The 25,379-nt window shown below is 39.1% G+C and overlaps 1 long non-coding RNA gene across 1 annotated transcript in view; it reads left to right on the top strand.

Annotated features, from left to right (window-relative positions):
• Positions 1-638: 638 nt before the first annotated feature.
• LOC117499187 overlaps positions 639-25,379 on the top strand; it is a 68,627-nt gene continuing 43,886 nt past the window's right edge. Inside the window, exons 1-2 of the long non-coding RNA XR_004557679.1 lie at positions 639-718; positions 1,147-1,222. This is a non-coding gene — a long non-coding RNA (uncharacterized LOC117499187). The remainder of the gene's footprint in view (positions 719-1,146; positions 1,223-25,379) is intronic.

A 25,379-nucleotide genomic window follows, 5' to 3' on the forward strand; every position in this document is an offset into this window, starting at 1 on the left:
GCAGCTCATAAACCGAGTTGGAAACAAGAAGAAGATGTTTACAAAAGTGAAAATAAATGCCACTTAACAAACTGTATCTATTGCTTTCCTGAGATGATGTTGATATGAAACTATGATTATGTAAAGTAATGACATTTGCTGTTTCTGCAAAAGAGAGGGGGGAGTCAGCTTTGAAGTCTGTGTGTGTGTGTGTGTGTGTGTGTGTGTGTGTGTGTGTGTGTGTGTGTGTGTGTGTGTGTGTGTGTGTGTGTGTGTGTGTGTGTGTGTGTGTGTGTGTGTGTGTGTGTGTGTGTGTGTGTGTGTGTGTTGTGGGCATGGTCTTCCACTTCTTGATTGCTAAAATGGATGGATAGATAGATAGATAGATAGATAGATAGATAGATAGATAGATAGATAGATAGATAGATAGATGGATAGATGTTCAGACTTTATAATGCAATAATTAAAATACTTTAAAAAGTGGTAAAAGAGAACTAACAACTCAAATTCAAATAAAAAAATGAAAAATATTATATCAAATATAAAAAATATAAACAAAACAATATCAAATATTCTGGATAATTAAAATAAAAAGTAAAAAATACAACAGGATCCAAAATACTACACGTCTTTAAATGACCCTGACATCCTGTTACAACAGGAAGTCCCGCCCATTCCAGGAAGCATGCTCCTTTTGACAAGCTGCTCCAGTGTGACTTCAAAACAAACCATCTTTCAGGTAAACTATGTTAAATATATATATTTGACCATCTTAATATGCCTTGTGCAACCTTAACTATGACCCTAGGTGTTTAGCTTGCTATCTTAAAGAGAGCTAGTTGATAAAAAGACAGTATTTGTTGCAGACAGTTTATTTAACATTCATTCAAAACATGAGATGAGATGGACTGTCTTTAATGTGAAAGACAGTTTCACACTTGTTTGAACATTAAATAAGCCACACAGCTTGATTAAAGATGGCTAATATCAGCTCATCAGTGCTTTTTAGGATTAATGAGCAGAGAAAACGTTAAAAGTTATTTTTCTCAGACTAAACGGCCTCGATAATTGATGATTACGCTTAGTGACAGTGTTTGGAGATAATCCGATGTACTCAGATTTGATAAAAGGAAAGACATTATTAATTATATTCAAAATGTCTGCTAGGAGAAGCCTGCCATCTCCAGATAGCAGAGAAATCCTCCCTGACTGCAGACAGCAGGATGCATGCAAGCAGCCAAAGGTATGACTTTGTATTTAATACAACTAACATCATGTCAAATCTCTTCCAATGTGGGATTTGGAGACATATCCATTGTGTTTGTGGTCAGATATATTCCTGTTTAGATAGATAGATGGATAGATAGATGGATGGATGGATGGATGGATGGATGGATGGATGGATTTGGAGACATATCCATTGTGTTTCATGGGTGTTGTCGGTGTATATCAAAACATTTCAGCAACTGATGGATTTATTTGTGGATGTAGACACTGGACGTTCAGCTATTGGTTGTGAACTAAAGGTTTGAAGCCTTGTATGTATGTGGTCTTGCAGGTGATGAACATAATATATGATACTTCAGTTTTGCATCCCCATCCGCCTCTGCTGTACTTTGTGATTAGGGATATTTGGCAAATGTTAACCGTCTTATATTAGCCTTTAGCCTTTAGCTCCTGCCTAAAGTACCAACTATGAGACGTTTGACTTACCTGAGGGCTTAAAAGAAGATATAGAATACCTATCGAGGATCAATTGTAATAACTTAAAGCACATTCTGCAATCTTTATTCCCCCGTGTCTCATATCAAATCTTTCCCATCACATTCAGACACCACCCAGCGAGCAAACCAGTTAACTCTCCTCCATCTTCTGGGGATTGTAGTTGAATGTAAAGAATCAGAAGCACACAAAAGAAGTCCTCTGCTTAAGTTGTTCAATTTACATTTAGGTTTTATACATTATTACTATCATAAGTGACAGTGTGTGAGAAGGGGTTTAGTATTTTTTGCTGAAGAACACTTCACACCCGGCCGATGTCGGGGGATTTGACGTGTGAGCATTCAATTATGATGCTATCTGTCGTAGCGCTAAGCCGTCCAGCTAAGCACACATTTCGGCCACATATCAGCCGAACATGTGTCCCTTAAAGCCTATATATATTATTACATTTGCAGAAAAGCACCATGCATAACTGAGCAGAGCCTAAGGATAACATTCCCACCGATAATTGAGTCCATGGCAGGGTAAATGTCAAGCTATTTGCGAGCCATTTGTGAGCCGTGGTATTCTTCTCTATCAGCCTAATGTGCATCTCGGCTTTTTGCAAATTCATATTGGATTTTTATTAAAACTCAAAGCAACAGTAATAGTTGTGCCTCTGGGATAGCTTTAAAAATCAATTGGCTAAACACCACACAATTACCCCCATAATTGTCTCCTTGGACCGCATTAGCTATCCAAGGTGATTCTCGTTGCAGTGGGAGTCAACTTTGCCTCCTCGAACAAGATGTCCCCCGCTTTCTGACTCTGCAGCCATGTGCTCATTACTCTAACAACCCAAAAAAACCACACACATGGGATCCTGTGCTCACGGCTGACAGGAGAATCACCTCCAGATCCTCCCGTCAAACGGCCCTGCGGCGATTTTCTGCTGCTAATGAAGTGGAATATTCTAGCATATGAATCCAAAATAGAGCCGTATATATTTGGACATTTGTGAATATGAATACAATCAGCTAGACTTGGCTCGTTAATGAGCAACAGGGAGAGCCACCAGCAGACAGGATTCATTAATTACAGAGTGACATTTAGGGATAATAACCTTCTGGTGGATATCACAGCTAATGAATATGCATAAGACTTTCAAAGGGGATGCATGCAGCCAAGAAGAAGTATCTATATTCAGATCGGTGATAGGACGACTGCCGCGATTTCTGAATCAGCACGTCATGATTTTTAAAAAAATGTGATGATGCAACGAGACTGCTTTTGTGGAAAGGGAACAAGGTGAGCCTTTGCATGTTGTGGATAGTCTGTAGATGCAGGTGTACAAAGAGCTTATTGTAAATGTGGTTATCTAGTTTGACAGTAGTGGATTAGTTTTAGATGAATGCATGAAATGATGTTCAAGGTGGAAAGAAAAGATGAGAGAAGTGCAGCGAGATTAAAGGGCTCGTGCAATTATCTCCTGACTCTCTGTGTCTTAGATCTTGACTTAATGTGTCATGTAGTTTGATGATAGGAGGATAATAACTCTAATTTTGGTTAATTTTGAACAATAATGGCAATACGTGAGCAGGACTGTTTATAAGGCAGAGTTCCAGTAAGAGGCTTTTTGTAATAATGCCCAAAATTCAGATATGTCCTAACTCAATAACCCCAATAATAACACACCACTGAATTTGCATTACATAAACGTAGCCGGCCAATCAGGACGAGCCTACCCAAAAACACTTAAGCTAATAGAACTAGGGTTGCAAAAGGGAACCATTGTTATCCGTAAAGAGCATCTCGATTGAATTAAGAAACATTTAATGTATACAATATTAAATCATCAATCTGTCTTTCTGTCATAAATCTGACTCTTGGCTTTATCGTTTGCTGTCCATTTTTAAAGCAAAAAACAAATGTTTAATGTCTGATAAAGTTAGAAGTACATAATAGGAGAAAACTACCACATGTTTTGTAACTTTTGATCCAAGTTCTAATCACTTTAAAGGTTGAATTTGTTGCATAAACCAGAGCGCAGCTAATGCATCTGTGCCAGGATACGGCAAATAATGAAGAGGCAACACGTTGTCAGTGCAGCAAATTCTAGATAAGACCATAACAGTGTAAGTTAGTTATTAGGAGCAAGAGGCTACTGTTTCCCGCCCGTCAGACACTTCCTGCAGCACTGGTCTTAATTGAATTCCCTGACTGCACATTAATGTGATACCCAGCAGGTCAAACTCATTAAGAAGTCATAATCAATAGGATTACACAATATGACGGTGTTAAAGAACAAGTAAAAAGCCCCGTTTAAGAATAATCATTTTGAAGGTCGGCTTAATTAATGTTCCTGCCTCATCACGGTCTTTTGACCTTATTGTCCAGACGTGCAAAGATGACTGGACGTTGGATTTAAAGATAGAAAGGTTTGAGTATGCACACCAATGACCTTCCTCAAATGATGATTGATACCTCCCCCCTTATCTCATTGTCCCTGTATCAATCACTTACAGGGAATAATATGAAAAGATGTTCATTGCTCTTTGAGTCGGATAGAGGTTAAACAGAGTGTCTGAAACCAAAAACATATTTCTTGCTTTTCAGTGTAACCTGAAACCAGAACAATGTGAGTTAGTTGTTTATTTCACTAAGTGTGTAGGAATTTCACAGATAATCCATGGCGACAAATCCACTCAAAGTGTCCTGAAAGTTTCCTGAGAATTGGCTCAGGATGAAACCCAATATAAAAGCCAACTCTCTATGAATAACACTTGTGAAAGAATAGGGTCAGCTTCTTGCTTGTGGATCCTTTGCAGTGGGAGATTGGATCATTTCTTCAAAGGGGAAAAAGCTCCCAGTTCTTTGAGAGATGTAGGAATTGGAAGTCGGCGGTAACTTCCTGTGAAGGTTCAGGGATATTTTGATGTGAAGATCAAGGAGTCTGTGGGCAGCTTCTCCCCTCTTCATCCTCCTCAGGAAGATCTCTCTATTGCTACGACATCTCGGTGTAGAAAGAAGACGTCTTGCGGGTTATTTGTTCTAAGAAATTGCTCACGAGGCTTCATGGGCACCTTCGTAAAGAGGACCATGCATACAAATACATTCATCTCAGAAAAGAGAAGAGATGAATTATGCCAGATTTTAGCTACATAACAATCAACAAAACACGACAAACATTGCATCATCTCTCTCACACAAACAATTATAAAACATGATTTAAGCACAGGTCAATCAAATAATGCATAGTACAGTTTAAATATAATATTACAAGACAGTTACAATTGGAAAAACTCAGATTACATTGATGTCGTACAGATTTTTTAATATGCAAAGATTGGCAAATGTAGTTTATTGGAAACAAATGGTCCAATAGAGATTGTCTTTGAACAAAATGAAGCTCCAGTCTGGCATGAATGTTGAAATATCTTTTTGTATTTCAGTCAAAGGAAACTTTAAATGATTGGAGAGCCAACAAAGGCTCATTTGTCCTTGGCTCTGAAATGATAACACTTTTTTAATTCCCTCAATTTAGTTAATAATAATAATAATAATAATAAACTCTGTGCTGTTGTCATAATGGTGATAATGTGCACACAGTTGCAGATAAATATGAAACTATTTGTAAATAACATCCAGCGGTGTCTGCGTAGGATTGTTTCTGACTCATTGAAGCCAAACTAGAAGCTCCGAATGTAAGAAAAACAACTTCCCATTTCACGGTGCTGCGCTCACAAGCAGAAATAACAACTTCTTGTGTGTCCGCTGCTCATTTCGAGTCCTCTGACACCACGCTAACAATCACAAATGGCAATCGAACTCGACGCAGATTTTACGTGACCTCTTATCGGACGTGTTATTGCTGTTGATTCTGCCTCATTATCCCATCAGCAACACAACTTGTGCTCTAATATTATGTAATTATAGAGCCAGCCCAAGTGACATTTATTATGTATTATTAACATATCTGTGCCATTTGGGGGCTGTCACTCAGTCTTGTCGTCTTACAATACATATTTATTTCGTCCTACACACCCCCTCCTGATTCTACACCTACTTCCTGTCCGGCTGCACGGTGGAAAGATGAAGCCTGTCACCTTTTAGTGTGCACTGAAGGTGAAATGACATTTGAGCAGCGTGCCAAATGTGAGTGCGGTCTCCACTCATGCGCCGCTGTCAGGACTGATCACTGTTATTGCAGCTGCTTTTTCAAAGAGAGCTTTCCAGTCTTTTCCCCTCTCTCGCTGCGTTGAGGTAGTCGAAGCCTCGCTTTTGGAAAATCTGATTAGAGAGGCAGTAATAGCAGGCTGTGTGGGAGAAAGCCAGAGATGGTTGAAGTACACACATCCTTTACTCAAGTAGAAGTACAGAACTTTGAAATGTACTTCAGTAAAAAGTACCCATAACTAGCAGCTGTTTTAAAGAGTACCTGACCTCCCTTTATATTAATAGAACAATAATGTCATTGTTAGCTAATGAATGTTTCCATGCTGAACAACGGCAACATGACAACGTTTTCATTGGTCCCTCTTCTTTAGAGAAGACCAGGAAATGATGGATACACGGATCGTGTTCAAATCAATAGGCACGCAATGACTCTAAATAATAATGATCACGCCACCAAACACACATTCAAACTAAAGGAACCAGCCTGTTTGGGAAATGTGAGAAGTAGAAAGTACAGGTATTTGGGTTCAACATGTAAGAAGTAGAAAGTACAGGTATTTGGGTTCAACATGTAAGAAGTAGAAAGTACAGGTATTTGGGTTCAACATGTAAGAAGTAGAAAGTACAGGTATTTGGGTTCAACATGTAAGAAGTAGAAAGTACAGGTATTTGTGTTCAACATGTAAGAAGTAGAAAGTACAGGTATTTGGGTTCAACATGTAAGAAGTAGAAAGTACAGGTATTTGTGTTCAACATGTAAGAAGTAGAAAGTTCAGGTATTTGAGTTCAACATGTAAGAAGTAGAAAGTACAGGTATTTGTGTTCAAAGTGTAAGAAGTAGAAAGTTCAGGTATTTGTGTTCAACATGTAAGAAGTAGAAAGTTCAGGTATTTGAGTTCAACATGTAAGAAGTAGAAAGTACAGGTATTTGTGTTCAACATGTAAGAAGTAGAAAGTTCAGGTATTTGAGTTCAACATGTAAGAAGTAGAAAGTACAGGTATTTGTGTTCAACATGTGAGAAGTAGAAAGTTCAGGTATTTGAGTTCAACATGTAAGAAGTAGAAAGTACAGGTATTTGTGTTCAACATGTAAGAAGTAGAAAGTACAGGTATTTGTGTTCAACATGTAAGAAGTAGAAAGTACAGGTATTTGAGTTCAACATGTAAGAAGTAGAAAGTACAGGTATTTGTGTTCAACATGTAAGAAGTAGAAAGTACAGGTATTTGAGTTCAACATGTGAGAAGTAGAAAGTACAGGTATTTGTGTTCAACATGTAAGAAGTAGAAAGTACAGGTATTTGTGTTCAACATGTAAGAAGTAGAAAGTACAGGTATTTGAGTTCAACATGTAAGAAGTAGAAAGTACAGGTATTTGTGTTCAACATGTAAGAAGTAGAAAGTACAGGTATTTGTGTTCAACATGTAAGAAGTAGAAAGTACAGGTATTTGTGTTCAACATGTAAGAAGTAGAAAGTACAGGTATTTGAGTTCAACATGTGAGAAGTAGAAAGTACAGGTATTTGTGTTCAACATGTAAGAAGTAGAAAGTACAGGTATTTGGGTTCAACATGTAAGAAGTAGAAAGTACAGGTATTTGAGTTCAACATGTAAGAAGTAGAAAGTACAGGTATTTGTGTTCAACATGTAAGAAGTAGAAAGTACAGGTATTTGTGTTCAACATGTAAGAAGTCAAAGTAAAAAGTCATCAGAAAAATAAGTAGTGGAGTAAAGTACTGATACCAGAAACATGTACTTAAGTACAGTAACGAAGTATTTGTACTCCACTACTTCCCACCTCTGTAGAAAGCACAGCGGCCATCTCTTTGTCTTCCTCTCTTCAAAGCAACATGAAAGTGTATCACGCCGTCACCTTGGGATGTGATGGGAAATAGAATGGACTACTCAATAGACCGCTAAATTAACTTACTTTAATTTCTGGGGACCGTGCGACGCACAAAGGCAGAAAGACACACAGGCATCCATTACTTAATGTGTTTTATGGATCCTGCTTTGAAATGAGACGTCCACCCTCTGAAGAGGTGACGGGGTGTTTGGGAATAATCGCTGATGCACAGAAAAGGCTGTTTGTCTCTGAATGAATCATGCAGGTGCAGCTAGGAGCTTTTACCAAGTGCTGGAAGAGATGAAAAACAAACTAAACTAGGCATCAGAAAAGACAAAGTTCCCCAAACTTGAATTCTATGAACAAATAAATAAAATATGCCTCCTAAAAACCCATTTGAATATCCACAAATATGTGCAGGCAGGAGCTTTTACTGAGCACTGGATGAAAAACAAATTAAACCAGCTTTTGTTCGACTTAACTAGGCATCAGAAAAGACCAAGGACTTATTAACTTTCTCCAAACTTGACTTATATATGAAAATTAATAAAATATGCCTCCTAAAAACCCATTAAAATATCCACAAATATGTTGTAAAATCATCAAATCAGAAAAGGGAAATAGCATGCAGAGGAACTTTTAATTTCACTAACAATAATTGCATAATTAAATATCATTATTGGTGGGCTCTAAACAATACTTTATTTGTTATAATTGCAAAATGATTGCAATAATGATTGCAAATTGTGTTGGAATTGGAAGAAAATATGATTGTTTTGGGTTTCAATCGAACAAACAAGCTAGATGTCGTATTATTACCAAGCAAATGTCTTTTTCTATTAGATTTCATGTGGTTTTAGTGTGTGTGTTTTTAATTATAGCGCTCCTGAGGTCCGTTATTATAATTTGTTTTGCAGAACAAATTGTCCTCGTGAAACTGACTGAAATATGACTGGAAGCAGTATGAAACATCTGCACCTCGACTTCAGAGAGTCTTCTGAGCTAATTGGTATTTCTAACACACCATATACTAAAAGGACACACTGAGGATTTAGTGGGAATAATGGCTGGTGAGTCTCCGCCTGATAATGTACTTTAAAACCAAGGCGGGATATTGGAGACAGCGGTAGCCCCTTTTATAATGCGGGTGATTAAATCCGCCCTGTTAACTTCACAGTCAGTTCCTCATCCTCCTTCTCAATCTGTAAACGTCATCTTTAAGTCGTGCTGCGTGCAAATCTGAGGAGAAGTTCCTACTCCTTTTTTAATATATATCCATGCCTATTAGAGGATGTACTCCACTTCTCATATCGGGTGAAACTGACACTGATACCTGCTGCTGCCTCACAGCGAAACCTCTCATCCATCAGCGCAACACGCCTCGTTAGAGTTCAGAGGTCACAGTTTGATTAGAAGATTGATGCCTCTTGTTTCCATAGAGACTGGAAACAGCTGCCTTTTGTCCACAAGATGCAGATATACACGTTATTTACTCTAGGAATATGTTTTGATGATGCATTTAGTCACTGACAATAAGACAGAGATTGGACGTCTCATTTGAAAGCAGACTTCTGTTGCGATTGTGAGACGAAGCATTGCCTTTGTGATCACCTTTCTGGTCTCTCTCACTCTCTTTCTCATCCTTCTCACTAACCTCTCACCACTTCCTGTCCTTTCACATCCTCTCCTTCCCCTCCTTCCTCTCAGCAGGAAGTCCCGCCTCGGGGCTTTTTTACTTCGATTTGATCTTCACTTTCATCACGACTACATTTTCTTTCAGATCCTCGCCCTATAAATATTCCAGAGCAGTTTAGCTGACATGCTAAATCATGTTCTCCGCTCATCGTGTGTGTTTACTTGACCGAGAACTGCTTGTTTTTAATGGGAACACGTATCCTGTTAGTAAATGATTATATTTCAGCGCGCTTTACAATAATTATCCTCTATTTCTGGGCCTGACTGTGGGGATAAATCTGGCATAACTTGAGCTTTTATAAAAGTGTAATTATATTGCCTTCCAGCTGATTCTTCGAGCAGCAGGTTATTCCTTTAGCTGACATTTGAGCATTACCATCATGGCATTATGGCTTCAGTCGAATGGTGGCCTTGCAGGACTCCCATTACAATTATTTTTAATGCTGGCTTTCTCCTTCCAGTTGGTGAAATATGAGCGTAGGGTTCAGAAACCAAAAGCACTGACTTCCAGTTTCTGATTACTTATTTATCACAGTGTACCTCTCTGTCGACTCCGAACAGCCGTAAGCATGTGAGTCTCACGCTAACATTTAAAACTCATGTAAACAAGCTCTACCTTCTACCACATGGCGAAAATCACATTTGACCATGAGACCTTTTCTCTCTCTAAGTAACACCCTCTGGCTCGTCCCAGTGACACAATCAGCCTCGAACATCTGCTCCTGTTGGCTGGCAGCCGACGGAAAGATGAGGTGAAAACTCGCTTCACTTGTAGTTCATCAACGGGGCCTTTTTTCGGCTCATTTCCTGCCCCCCCCCCCCCGAGCTCCATAACGACACCCCCCCCCCCCCCCCAGGCCTTTTGGTGAGCCAGGGGTCACCTGAGGTCTCGGATAATGTGACAAAGCCAGATGCTCATCATCGCCCAAACCAGCCCTCACCAGCTGTGACTGGATGTAAGGGAGTTTATTTATATACAGAGGTGGAAGTAGTGGAGTACAAATACTTACGTACATTTTTCTGCTATCAGTACTTTACTCCACTACTTATTTTTCTGGCGACCATTTACTTTTACTTAGAGACGGGATGTGATAATGAGCGGAGAGTAAAAGGAAAGGTCAGCTCTGTGAGAAGCAGAAAAAATACCATGGATAAAATCTTCAAAACGAATTATCTTTCAGGTATTTTGATTTAATTATTAATCGCCTCTTTTACTTAGAAGACGGGATGTGATAATGAGCGGAGAGTAAAAGGAAAGGTCAGCTCTGTGAGAAGCAGAAAAAATACCATGGATAAAATCTTCAAAAACGAATTATCTTTCAGGTATTTTGATTTAATTATTAATCGCCTCTTTATGACATGTTGCTCACAGTTGTACAATGCCTAATCTTTTCGGTACTTTATTTTGTATTTGATTGCCCAAAATACACCATAATATATCCATCGATATATAATCTCCATCCCAGACTCCAGCGTTGCATCTCATGGACTCTGTTTCTTCTTGCACTATTGTTTTTTGTAACGTCTTATATATATATATTAATATTGCATTGATGGAGGTTGCATATAACCCACGTGTTTCATTGCATATCTTCCCTGTAGCTGTGCATATGACAATAAAGCCCTTTTGAACCTTTGAAATATCAGATTGAGAAAAGTAATTTATATCCAGTGAATATTGTAATAACATTTGGAGTTGATAGACGTTGGAGGGTATGTGGTCCACTTAAAGTCCTGATGAATCACCCTATTTCAACTCTAATTCAGCGCCATTAGGCTACCTTCTTTAGTGGTGCATTGACTCTGATTGGTGTGCAATTAAACACCGGCTCAGAGTTAACTGTGGCGTGGGTCTTTAAATAATACCCTTTGTTCACATTGGTCACATTGGTCACAGCGAGAGGCTATAACATATATTTTTCTCCATATCTTGTAGTTTGAAATGAACCCTAACATGCCAACATACTTGAAATGTTAAGGTTTAAATCCAAAGTGCAGTGACATTTACTGTAATTAACATCTTTTAAAAGGTCTCTCATTACCAAGTGAACCAACACACTGTGAACCGATGAATACAAGTCCTCGTGACCCCAGAGTTTGTCTCCTGTAAAACTTGCAGACCCAGAAATTATATTTGGCAACGTTCCCCCTTTAGGCGCTGACAATCAGTATTGAAGACAATAGTCGGACAAACAACCCCAGCTGCTGTCGACGCCACTCTCAAGACAATCAGCACAAAACAAAAGCAGGAGAAAGCCCCCTCACCAGCACTAATTGTTAATAAGGGGTTTTGGCATAATTGATTTTTCTTTCATTCAGCGCCCAAATTGCTTCTGTTGCGATGGTGTTTGTGTCCCTCGGGTCTAATCTAACGTTTCTGTTGCAACCCGCAAATGCTTTCGCAACAAACAACCCTGAGGAAGAGGAGGAGGAGGAAGAGAGGGGAGAGAGGGGAGAGACGGAGGATGTTTAGCTCCAAGTTTTCCATGAGTCTCGACAAACCAGATGTATTTCATACTGAAATGTCAGAGTGCCTCAGAGACTTCAGCTCAGTGTGTGAGTTTAGATCAGCATGGGTTCATCCTGCAGAGGTACTACAGGTGGTTCATTCAAAGTAGTGAGCAACAGCATTGCATATCAACAGTCTGCATAATGCGTGTTTATCCGCTGATATTTCCTCCTAATGGTGTGCAGCGCAAAATTGCAGTTTTGCATTAACGATGTTGTGAAATGATGTTACACAAAAGACCATTTAAAGTCAGTTAAGGAAATACATTGTGGCTGCTATGATGGCAACGACACGATATGAAACTACTCGTGTGTGCAGAAAACACATTACATGGTAGCTTCATCAGCTTCAGATGAAAGAGTTCACATCCTTTGAGCTTTACGCACGGCAAATCCTGAACCACAAATCAAATGAGAGGAAAGCGTCTGTTTTGGATGAAAGGACATATGTCGTATTTTCCTAAAACTCATCTGAGGGAGGGTGTGCCTGCTTCTGTACATCAGGTGGATTGTGCTTGAATTCTTTGGTATCGCACCCAGATATAAGGCAACTCATCCCAGTTCTGCCACATATAAAACATCATGGCAGTACATATGCACTGATACTATATGTGCTCTGCTTTGTCTCGGTATCGGATCAGTGTGTTGCTTCAAAACTGGTCATTTTTAACCCATAATGTCTGCTTTCCACGACTGTTTTCTCATCTGTTAATTTAGATTAGAGCTTGTTGTTGGCTGTGACATTTTGAAATATATCATTAACCTAGAGATAGATCTGACTCAGATAGCCTGACTCATTTGGTGGGTTATCCATCTGAATCACACCCTGTAATTACAACAAACTCTAATTACCAAAGCATTTATCACACTATCGGATCATTTAATTGGGTCCTGGGATAAATAGAAATGTCCATAGTGTCATAAATTAATTTAGCATTTGGATATTTGTGAATTACTTTTGGTCCTTTCATTAATAATGATGTGTTTGGGATAGTAGAGTAGAATAAATGCTCCAATATAACAGCATTTCAGAAGGATTGATGCTGGCCCACACAGACTGCCATGGATTTACACCTCAGCTCCAAACCAATAAATGTTTGATTTTGAGACTGCCCTCCGAAGACAAACGACAGCATCAGTGGTTTGGGCAGCGCGTATTTATATGTGTCATTCTAGAGGGCACAGGGAACCACGTTTTAGTCATTTGGAGGAATTGTCGGAGATGGATTTTCTGATTTAAAATAGCTGGCAGTAAAATCCAGACTTCAAGACGATCAGTTACGACTTCTTTGTGATGTCATTATTAATTAGACAATCATTTAATCATCTTTGAAAGAAGATATGTTATGTTATGTTCAGGTGTATATCAGTATGTAGTGTCTCTACTTTAAAGAGTCCTCTCCTGCTGATGTTCAGGTGTATATCAGTATGTAGTGTCTCTACTTTAAAGAGTCCTCTCCTGCTGATGTTCAGGTGTATATCAGTATGTAGTGTCTCTACTTTAAAGAGTCCTCTCCTGCTGATTTTCAGGTGTATATCAGTATGTAGTGTCTCTACTTTAAAGAGTCCTCTCCTGCTGATGTTCAGGTGTATATCAGTATGTAGTGTCTCTACTTTAAAGAGTCCTCTCCTGCTGATGTTCAGGTGTATATCAGTATGTAGTGTCTCTACTTTAAAGAGTCCTCTCCTGCTGATGTTCAGGTGTATATCAGTATGTAGTGTCTCTACTTTAAAGAGTCCTCTCCTGCTGATGTTCAGGTGTATATCAGTGTGTAGTGTCTCTACTTTAAAGAGTCCTCTCCTGCTGATGTTCAGGTGTATCTCAGTATGTAGTGTCTCTACTTTAAAGTGTCCTCTCCTGCTGATGTTCAGGTGTATATCAGTGTGTAGTGTCTCTACTTTAAAGAGTCCTCTCCTGCTGATGTTCAGGTGTATATCAGTATGTAGTGTCTCTACTTTAAAGAGTCCTCTCCTGCTGATGTTCAGGTGTATATCAGTATGTAGTGTCTCTACTTTAAAGAGTCCTCTCCTGCTGATGTTCAGGTGTATATCAGTATGTAGTGTCTCTACTTTAAAGAGTCCTCTCCTGCTGATGTTCAGGTGTATATCAATATGTAGTGTCTCTACTTTAAAGAGTCCTCTCCTGCTGATGTTCAGGTGTATATCAGTATGTAGTGTCTCTACTTTAAAGAGTCCTCTCCTGCTGATGTTCAGGTGTATATCAGTATGTAGTGTCTCTACTTTAAAGAGTCCTCTCCTGCTGATGTTCAGGTGTATATCAGTGTGTAGTGTCTCTACTTTAAAGAGTCCTCTCCTGCTGATGTTCAGGTGTATATCAGTGTGTAGTGTCTCTACTTTAAAGAGTCCTCTCCTGCTGATGTTCAGGTGTATATCAGTGTGTAGTGTCTCTACTTTAAAGAGTCCTCTCCTGCTGATGTTCAGGTGTATATCAGTATGTAGTGTCTCTACTTTAAAGAGTCCTCTCCTGCTGATGTTCAGGTGTATATCAGTATGTAGTGTCTCTACTTTAAAGAGTCCTCTCCTGCTGATGTTCAGGTGTATATCAGTATGTAGTGTCTCTACTTTAAAGAGTCCTCTCCTGCTGATGTTCAGGTGTATATCAGTATGTAGTGTCTCTACTTTAAAGAGTCCTCTCCTGCTGATGTCCAGGTGTATATCAGTATGTAGTGTCTCTACTTTAAAGAGTCCTCTCCTGCTGATGTTCAGGTGTATATCAGTATGTAGTGTCTCTACTTTAAAGAGTCCTCTCCTGCTGATGTTCAGGTGTATATCAGTATGTAGTGTCTCTACTTTAAAGAGTCCTCTCCTGCTGATGTTCAGGTGTATATCAGTATGTAGTGTCTCTACTTTAAAGAGTCCTCTCCTGCTGATGTTCAGGTGTATATCAGTATGTAGTGTCTCTACTTTAAAGAGTCCTCTCCTGCTGATGTTCAGGTGTATATCAGTATGTAGTGTCTCTACTTTAAAGCTCGTTCTCCACGCACAGAGACATCTTACGTATTACTCCAGAGACCACAGGGGAACACCAAATGTTTGCAATAATGAATGTACTTTGGGAGAATCAAAGCCGTGTCAAAGTGCAAATGCTTCGTCTTTTTAAAACGGCAAATGTAATGAATCACCAAAACAAGAGGTGCAGAATCCAGCGCTCTACCTTTCTTTGAAGATAAAAGACTTTAAACATTAAACAAAAGTGTGTTCCCCTCTTCTCCCGGGAGCTTGTTACTCACACAAGATGGAGGTCAATAACCAGTTTTGGAAACGCAGCACCCCGTGGCGAGCGTTTCTCCCGAAGGCTTCGAACATAATTTCCTCTCTTCTTCTTTTACCAGTAATAAAGAAAACAAGAAGCCTCAGATCCCAGTCACTCATGTGTCTTTTAATTAGATGCTTAATTCACAGGATTCAACCAAAAAGCACATCATTAGATACAAAATAAACACACCATGTGATTCATTTGTCATAGCTCACTGAGGCAGAGTAGAGGAATACATACTTTATATAGTCTCTCAAAACCCCTGGGACATCATTTTCTGTCTTGTCTGCAACGTCACGGTGATAGTAAAAGTATGTTTTTTGTATGTATGATGGGATGTCTGCTTGCTGTAGGCTAGTGCTTAGCAGTTTTCTGGTAATTAATACGTTTCCTTGCAGCTCTGTTGAGAGGACGGCACATGTTGACACTGCATATTCAAAGTGAGAGTTCCCTAACGTCAGACGCTATTTGAAGTAGGGCTGTGCGATTATGGCAAAAATCATAATCACGATTATTTTGGTCAATAATTGATATCACGATTATTAAATACGATTATTCATTGACTTTGAAAACATCAATTTATTGAACTTTAAAACAAATACAAATAATAATTTGAACAGTATCTTTTTAACTGTTGATTACCCTGAACGTATAATTCAACTGAAAAACCAATACAAAAATAAATTAAATAAATGATACATTTATATTTACATTTAAATAAATAATACCAATAAACAAGATCAACAAATATTTTGGAGCGCACTTCAACAAGCTACTAAACATATATAAATATGATAAATACAAATAAATTAGATCAAATATGTTGCAGTGCAGTCACAACCAAGCAAAGCAAAATAATCGTTTTTTTCGATTATGTTGTTTTTGTAATTGTGGCAGGCCAAAATCGTAATTGCGATTAAAATACGATTAATTGCACAGCCCTAATTTGAATACTATAAATGGCCAGAAATATGTACTTACTTCCTGTTAAAACCTCCTTTTTAAAGTAGTTTTCTTGTTTGAACTTCCTGTACAGGATTTAAATGACAACTAGTGGTTTATTCTTGATTTTGGAATAAGAACATCGTATTAAATCGTATCACATGGTCATATATAATCCAGAAATGACCACCTGCTCGATACCCATCTCCATGAGAACTGAGCAAAATCCATCCCTGAGATCTGGCTGGAATATATCTCATGAAATACAATTCAAAGTGATTTCCAGGAAGCAAAGCCTTCTCTCTCTCTCTCACAGTTTAAACGAGTGTTTTTCTGCTTTCGCTCGAGTAGGCTGCCGTCAAAGAGACTCTGATGCAGTTCGATGGTGTGAAAGTGAAACAAACCAAAAGCATGAATTCCAAAACTGAACTATCTAACAGTTATCTACTTATCGTGAGCTGCCATCAAATCGACGGATATATGAATGTGGGATCATTCGATATTCACAGTAACGTGTGGACATCATTACACCGATCAATCAGAAAGAGAAACAGGTTCAAATGGAGGCGTATTGATTGGCTGTTGCTCATTAGAAAGTGTCATTATTGTCTATAGTATTGTTTAAGGGAATACCTCATTGACTGGTGTTGCAATTACGATAGGATTGACAATATTGGAGGGATTATTCATTTTGTAAGCATCACTATTATATTATTTAGTATCCTGGTGTCCAGAGGTTATCTACTATTGTGTTTAGTCTGTAGATTTGAATATTGCACGAGTCCATATCAACGTTTCTATGAATTGTGCGGACCTGGTATGGTTCATGTCGCTCTGGCAGAAGCTGTATTAAAAACACTTTTAAATTCTAAACACGTTGACACCAGATAGTAGAAATATAGAATATATCATCCTACTTTATCCTTTAATCCCTGACTGTTCTTTTAACCTAGAAATGGTATGTTTGCTCCTAAACATGAGAGGAATCTTCTTGCATTGCAGCAGGTGTAGCTGCACACTACGGAAAAGCAGAGAAAATATATATAATCAAGAGAAGAACTTTCTACTCAAAAATAAATTAATCAAAGACATGTTACAGATGATTTAAGCGTATTTAAACATGTAATTTGTGAATGAATGCAGCAGCCTGAAATAGTGCACATAGAATATATATATATACATATGCACACTTTCGGTGGTTCCTTTTTTAATTACGGAGGCCAATTGGCTCGGTGTAAAGGCTGCAGAGCGTCTGATCTGAGTGGGCGAGGGGGGGGTCAACCAGCCTGACACTGAAGAGTCTCTGCTTGACTCTGAGTGGGAGATTCGATTTGTCTGACGCATTATGCACACAACTGTGAACTGTAGAATCTCTACTGTATTCAGAATCATCCACTCGTCCTCTCTGCGGGGTTACAGGAAACCTCGTTATGTCAAATGTGTCTAAATGCATACGTTTCTGTGGAGAGCACTCACAGTCACCATGTGCAAATAATGCCACGTGTAGCTAAGGCAGAATGAAGTCTGTTGCCAGGTGACAAAGGCAGGCTGCGGCACTAATCAAAGCTGCTTCAAAGATGCAGCTTTTCTCTCAGATAAGCACACATTAGGTCGCTTCAAACACGTTCTCCTCTCATGCAGTCTGTGTTCATTCCCTCTCCTCTGGCGTCCCTCGTGGTCTCTCTCCTGATGAAGTGTGGGAAACACTTGCAGGATTGTCTGTGAAACAGGGTTGTATTTATGGTGGTTTTGATTGGAGAGTTAACACTGCTGCTGTATTCCCAACATCAGTATTGATAAGGATTGTCTGAGTTAAACCATATACTCCAGCACATACTGTGTACATCTTATCTCACCTATTTCGACTGGACCTTGGCAATTAAGTTATTGCTGAGAAAACAAAGCACTTGTTGAGTTAATGTACGTCTTGTAACTGATTCACCAGCACTCACTATGGTCTGATCTTGTTTAAAGGGAACATATCTGCACTCTCCTTGTTGTCTGATTATTTATAGTTGTTGCACTTAGTGTACGTCTCTTTGCATAAAAGTGTCTTCCAAATGTCATGTTTTTGTCCTCGGGTGACGCCTCGGGAGCCTCTGAGATATTTGACTTCTTCGCATCTTGTTTGAAGAATGAAATGCCGTTTCTATAGCAACCGAGCAGACGGGTGAGAATCGTCCCGAGTCGGTTTAACCTGGAGTAGCCTGTGTGAAGAGAGGAGAGATGAGAGAGGAGAGGCAAACGCTGGATACTTTTACTTTCAGAGATGATTCAATCAATACATCTTTTCTGATGGAAAACACTCCCCTGCTAAAACAAAACATCTATTGACAAAACAAATTCAGAGGCTTTGAAGGCTTCTCAGACTCATGGGAGCATCTGGAAACAGAAATGTTCTTTCTGAGGAGGGAAGAGGGAAGGCCACCAGAGACCAAATTAAGGGGTTATGCTTCATGGCTGTATAACAACATGGAGAATAATGAAGGCATCATATCTTTAATGTTTACACGAGAAAACAACTTGAGACTACACTAGAAAGTGTTTATCCTCAATGTGTCAGACACACTCGGCTGATGGGGAGAATAGTGTTTGAGTTGTCAATAAAAGGCATCATTTGTAGCCGTGGCAGCTTTTCACCGGGTGCCGTCGTGTCATCCATTATCTCTGAATGTGTATCATGAGTTTGCAAATGAGCCAATTAAACAACATGAGATGCACGATGCTGTTTTGCCTTCGCCATCGCAGTCTATTCACTTCTCATTACGGCTCAGCGGGGGGGTCTTTCTGGATTCTAGGTCGCCCCATTTTGTATCAGAAAGCCTCCGCCCTGTATCTTTGAATTCTCTTCGTCAAAAGTACACACATCCTTTACTCAAGTAGAAGTACAGATACTCGTGTTTAAAAATACTCTGGTGAAAGTAGAAGTACTGACTAAACTTCTTTACTCAAGTGAAAGTAAAGAACTTTGAAATGTACTTCAGTAAAAAGTACCCATAACTAGCAGCTGTTTTAAAGAGTACCTGACCTCCCTTTATATTAATAGAACAATAATGTCATTGTTAGCTAATGAATGTTTCCATGCTGAACAACGGCAACATGACAACGTTTTCATTGGTCCCTCTTCTTTAGAGAAGACCAGGAAATGATGGATACACGGATCGTGTTCAAATCAATAGGCACGCAATGACTCTAAATAATAATGATCACGCCACCACACACATTCAAACTAGAGGAACCAGCCTGTTTGGGAAATGTGAGAAGTAGAAAGTACAGGTATTTGGGTTCAACATGTGAGAAGTAGAAAGTACAGGTATTTGGGTTCAACATGTAAGAAGTAGAAAGTACAGGTATTTGAGTTCAACATGTAAGAAGTAGAAAGTACAGGTATTTGAGTTCAACATGTAAGAAGTAGAAAGTACAGGTATTTGAGTTCAACATGTAAGAAGTAGAAAGTACAGGTATTTGGGTTCAACATGTGAGAAGTAGAAAGTTCAGGTATTTGTGTTCAAAATGTAAGAAGTAGAAAGTACAGGTATTTGTGTTCAACATGTAAGAAGTAGAAAGTACAGGTATTTGTGTTCAACATGTAAGAAGTAGAAAGTACAGGTATTTGTGTTCAACATGTGAGAAGTAGAAAGTAAGTATTTGTACTTCCCACCTCTCTCTCCTCTAAGAAAGGAGGTTATATTTGTCTGTGTTGCTTGGTGGAGATCTGGAAGGAGAGAGAGAGACTCGAGCCAGGGCTTAGCCTTTCTGTGCTCTATTACAGAAAATGGACGATCCCATTACATCTCTGGTAATCTCACTGGGGCCAGACGAGGATTTCCCATCAGCCGCTTCTTCCCCCTCGACACTGAGCATTGCCCACTGACCTTCTGGAGTCCATTTCCCAACGGCAGCCAGTCCGAAAGTCATCTCTTTGAGCCGCTGTGGTGCAGAATGATGGGAAATGTCGGGCACTCAGTGTCATGTTATGTTAAATTCAAAACCAGAAGTTGTCATGGGAAACATAGATAGATCCCGAGCTATTTGGTTCTTTGTGGAAAAATATTTGATAAAAAACGTCTAATGAAACCCAATAAAGAACAAACCGGTGGTTCCTAAACGTATTGGCTTTACAGAAAAGGTTATAGCAAAATGGACTACTGTAAAATCATAATAATACGTCAATAGCATGGTTTGACTACAATATTAGCCCGGCAGTATGCTATGAAGCCAGCTAGCACTTCAAATCCTCAAGTAAAAGAAGCGTGTTGAATAAAGCGGCGAAAATGTGTCAACTTTGATCCACAGAAAAATGATGGTTAATCTTCAAAGAATGGAAAGAAAATAGTCAGAAGGCAAATGAAGCTCAGCGCAAGTTCAACCACCAGTGTCTAGACCCCCAGGGGGTTTCATGGGAAAAACTCCATTACATTCATTTGTGTATTCCTGGCAATAAATATGTGTTCTTACATCAAAACCGTCTCTCCTGATTGAAGTAAATGTTGGCAATGATTACCAAGTTAGTACACTAATTGATTCATTGAAATTGAAGTGAAATTATCTCATATTTAAGCTTCTTAAGGACCAAAAACCCATCTCTTATATCTCTGGGGGGAAATACTCCATATATTTTCAGGCAAAAGAGCGAGGCGTAGTTTATCTGTTTCTTTATCCTTATTGGAAGAATTGACAGGTTTGTAGTCAAACATTTTTATATATTTGTGTCCCAGTGTATTGGTCTCTGTGTTAAAGTTACATATGAAACAGTGTTGTATTTATGGTGGTTTTGATGGGAGAGTCTTTTTTAAAACTGCTGCTTTATTCCCAACATCAGTATTGATAATCCATCACAGGACTTTTTTCTGCAGACTTTTACCCGGCGTAATTCGCAGGAAGTCACATTGTAGCGTTTTTAGGGGGAGATAATCATCCAAATCTCCTGTGCTTAGTGTTAAGCATCTTAATTCTCTCCAAACCCTATAATAATATATTTGAATACATGACAGAGGGCCAAGTGATCCCTCTCCTTACAGCACCAGATGGCATGCCAAATCACATGTGAAACAGGACAAATCAAGTTAACGACATTTAGGCAGGCTGTAAGATCTGATGTGGATTAAATATATTAACTTATTAAATTCTAATACGATTCTGGTATGTTTTGGGTTTGATTTGATGGAGTTTGAGAGCTTAATTTGTCTTTATTGGCTGTAGAGAAAAGGCTTAGGAAATCTCTTAATCAAAGATAATAGCTCTGATTGTTTCTCGTGAGGGAACTGAGCCTTGTTTACTCAGTTTCAATCTCCTCAGGCACCTCCAAATCATAGAAGGAAGGTGCTTCAGTATCCTCATTTAATTATTAGCATATTCATAATCATGCATAATCCTTAAATAGATCTCTTTCTTTCAAGTTTGCTTATTTCAACAAGCTTTTATATTAAAACTGCAGTAATTCCTTATCAGTCTGTTGGATTTCTTCTGCTTCATATCATCAGTTTTTCTGTTTTTGTTGATTGATTATATTGGCGTGTTTTTTGACTTCTGTTTTGTGTACCTTATACGGCGACCTTGAGAGCCTTGAATAACATGTATTATTATTATGTATTATTATGCGATAACCTGTGTGTTGCATGGGATTGTTGATGTGATTATTGGGAGTGTTTTGTCCCAGGCTGCATGATCCAATGACCCCAGATCAATAGACATTCAGTGCATTGTATTAACTTACAGCAATGTTAGGCAAAAAGTCTCTTCTTGGTCACCTGCTTCCAAGCTTTTCATATCCAAACTGCAGTAATTATTCATCAGTCTTAGTTAGATTTCTTCTGCATCATGTCATCATGTGTTGCATGGGATTTGTCTCATATTGATCCAATGACCTCATATCAAACTCCCTGATCACTAGACAGTCGATGGATTGTATTTGAAGTATAACTTACAGCAAGAAGTCTCTTCTCGGTCACCTGTTTCCTTGCTCTCCGTCGACATGAATGTTTATTGTTGGAACTAGAGGAGCAGCAGGTGTAATCTCTGATGCCTTGCCAGTGTGCAGAGCAACTCCACAGGGAATCAATTAGAGAACCTGGGAGCACAGACTTTGATACGAAGCAGGATGACGTTTTTTGGGGGGGATATGAGAGCGTTTTCTTGGCTCAGCCTCGCCGTGTTAATGTAGAATCAAAAGCTGCAGAGATAAGTCTTCAAATTCCTCCGACTGTCGACGGAGAGAAGTTTGTGTTTGTCGTCTTCTTGGCAAACACTGTGGCTGCAAATCAGTCAATCAAAGAATATAGGTGTTATTTGAATAATTCTTTAAATTGAGTTTCACGTCGTATGCTAATTCGTGTCGATTTTGCATCTGTCACCGCCTGCCAACTCCGACACGTCGCCTTTCTGGAAGCAAACATCCCCATCCTGTATTTTGAATCGAATCCAATGAGAAAAAAAACTAATTTGTGCCTCGAATATCACGTATAAGCCAGGTCTGCTTCGGGGAAAAGTGACAACACGCACTGTGAAATTGATAGCAATGGAAAAGCTAACTGGCCTCCCTCATGTAAGTCATATTATTAGCCAGTTCAATGGACTGGTTAATGACATAGTGGTCTATTACACTCATGTCTGTAAACAGAGGCATGTGTTGCTGCTGCCAGAAATCTGCCCATCACAAGTTTGCCTTTATGACAGCAGTCTCCTTAGAGAGCTGGCAGCTTGTCAACATTTACTGAAATAAAATAAATGATATTTTAAAAACAATAGACGGGTAGGGGAAAGTGCTCTCGTCGTAAAACAGTTGTTATGTTTATTAAAGTAACGTGTTCTTGCTCATAGTTCAAGCTTTAGACATTGGAGTTGCATATAATGTAGGTACGTAAACATGCATTATAGTAGATGTGGAGTGGGTTAAATTATTTCAAGGTATTCCTCCTCAATTTCCTTTTGTATTGGTTTTGCAAAGCTGTAATAATAGTAGAAAATGAAGCTTATAACACGTGTTTTGCCTGGATAGCAGTGTTAAAAAGCTTTTGTGAAGGGCACTTCTTTACAGACAGGTTGACACAGAACAACGATCAAAGGTCCAGTCTTGTTAGAAAGCCAGAAAGCTGTTTTTACAGGAAGTTGACGAGGCTGTCCAGACGTTACCCTTTCAGAGGAATGTCTCTTTATTTCTGTGAAATGTGAAATAGCCTCGAGTAACATCCCATAAGTCAAATGAACAAGTTCTCAAATAATGGAACTGTTTCTAAAAGCGGTGTTAACTTTAAATCTCCTCTGCTGCCCTCAATTTACAGAATATTTGATTGTGGTTTTCTTGCCATTTACAATATGTAGGGCCATTTTTTAAAATGGTATCCTTCACAATGGGGGCGATCCATCACCTCTGCGTCTCGTTTTTAATCCCAGGTGACTGAAGCATCTGTCAGAGTGACTGAACGTCGATAGAGCGGTGCAGCATGGAGGAAAGGGAGCGCAGGAGTGACGTCTCTGAGACAGAATCTCATCGAGATATGAGTATCACTCAGCAGCAACTTTATACAGTACATACAGAGAAGCTCATCCCTCCGTCTGATGGATGCTTTTATCCAAAACAATGTCACGGCTGCATGTGTTAAAGTGGCACAGACAGTGTCATTAATCCCTCCATGGTGTATGGGATGGAAGATGATGTGTAATGCATGACAACAGCCCCCCCACGGTGCGTTCGAGGGCAGCAGGAGAACAGATGCTCGGGGAAAAAGTCCATTTTTAATAGACAAGGTTATCGGGTAATCATGGAGCCTAATTAAAGCGCCACGTCTCTTAGTGATGACATATTGACCGAATTCATTTCTGGGTTTATTGGAATATGAGTTCATCAGATGCCCTCCTGCATGCGGGGCTTGATGGTTAAAGAACTTTGTGTAGTTTCTGCAATATCCTGAAATGCAAGTAAGCTGTGTGGGTTTTAAGAAACTAACTTTTACACTAATCCCTTCTTCCCCTCCCTGTCCTGTTCAATCGAGCGTCCCGTAGAATTTAACTTTCTCAAGCTCTGAGAGGAAGTTAAAAGACCAAAACGTCGGACTAAAACTCAAAATGCACAACGCTGTGGTAGCCAATCACAACGTAGCTACGCCCTTTAGCCTCCCTTGCTTCATCATCACTATCATTTACAAAATGAACATCATACTGCATTGAGGATTTCACATATACTAATAAAGAACATTATTTGTGAGGTAATTTTCTCTTTCTACAATCTGACTTCCTTTTGCAACGAGAAGTCACACAATATGACACCTTATTAGGAACAATGGAGCCTTTGATTCATGATAACAATAACAACCATTCGTGGTCAAGGACCAAATGTGACCTCTTTTAGTTTTGAAGGGATGTCCAGGTGTTCAGGTCATTTTCTCGCAGACTTCTATACAATCTGACTTCCTTTTGAAACCACAAGTCAAACAATAGGACACCTTATTAGGAACAATGGAGCCTTTGATTCATGATAACAATAACAACCATTCGTGGTAATGGAGGTTAGTTTGAAGGGATGTCGAGGTATCCAAAAATGCACAATAAATACCAACACAGACAGAAACTGTGTCTTATTTGACCTTACAGTTAATTGGTTGATTGGTTTTCCTTGTCTAGAGTTGAATTATGACATTAATTTAACATAAAAACATGAGGTAGTAAACCAAATAATAATGCTGCCCTTTCACAATTATTGCAAAGACAGAAACATTTGTCTTCAGAAGCTGAGGTGTGTTTCGCACATCTGCTCCAACACAAACTGAGCTCGGGGCTTTGACATTTGTCACCAATTAACACACTCACACACACTCACACCTGCAGTGTGTCTGTGTGTCGTCACGCTATAAACTCCTCTGGTCAAACTGTCCCGATGTAAATGTCATGAAACCAATTTGCGTGTCCGTTAGCAGAAACACCCAGAGAGAGGATGTTGAATTCCAATTACTCTGCCACAACCATACCTCCGACTGCTTGCATAATTGATTAATAAAAGTAATTGCTAATACATAATGGATAGTAATGGGGAAATGATAATTAGCAATGAGAAGGCCCTTAGCGGTCTCTCCCATTGAAAGGGATTCAGCAGACTGTCGATACAAAGCATTTAGAGCATATGTCATGTCACTTTTAATAATTCAAAGTGTATTTTTAAAAGGTTATCACTGTGTAAAATAGAAAATAATAGCATTAAAATCCCACGTTTGCAAACTGATAGTAAAAGATGGCTTGCATTTATTTATAATTCTCTGAATACAA

This window comes from Trematomus bernacchii, unplaced genomic scaffold, assembly GCF_902827165.1.
Source record: "Trematomus bernacchii unplaced genomic scaffold, fTreBer1.1, whole genome shotgun sequence".
In the NCBI taxonomy this organism is placed as follows: Eukaryota; Metazoa; Chordata; class Actinopteri; order Perciformes; family Nototheniidae; genus Trematomus; species Trematomus bernacchii.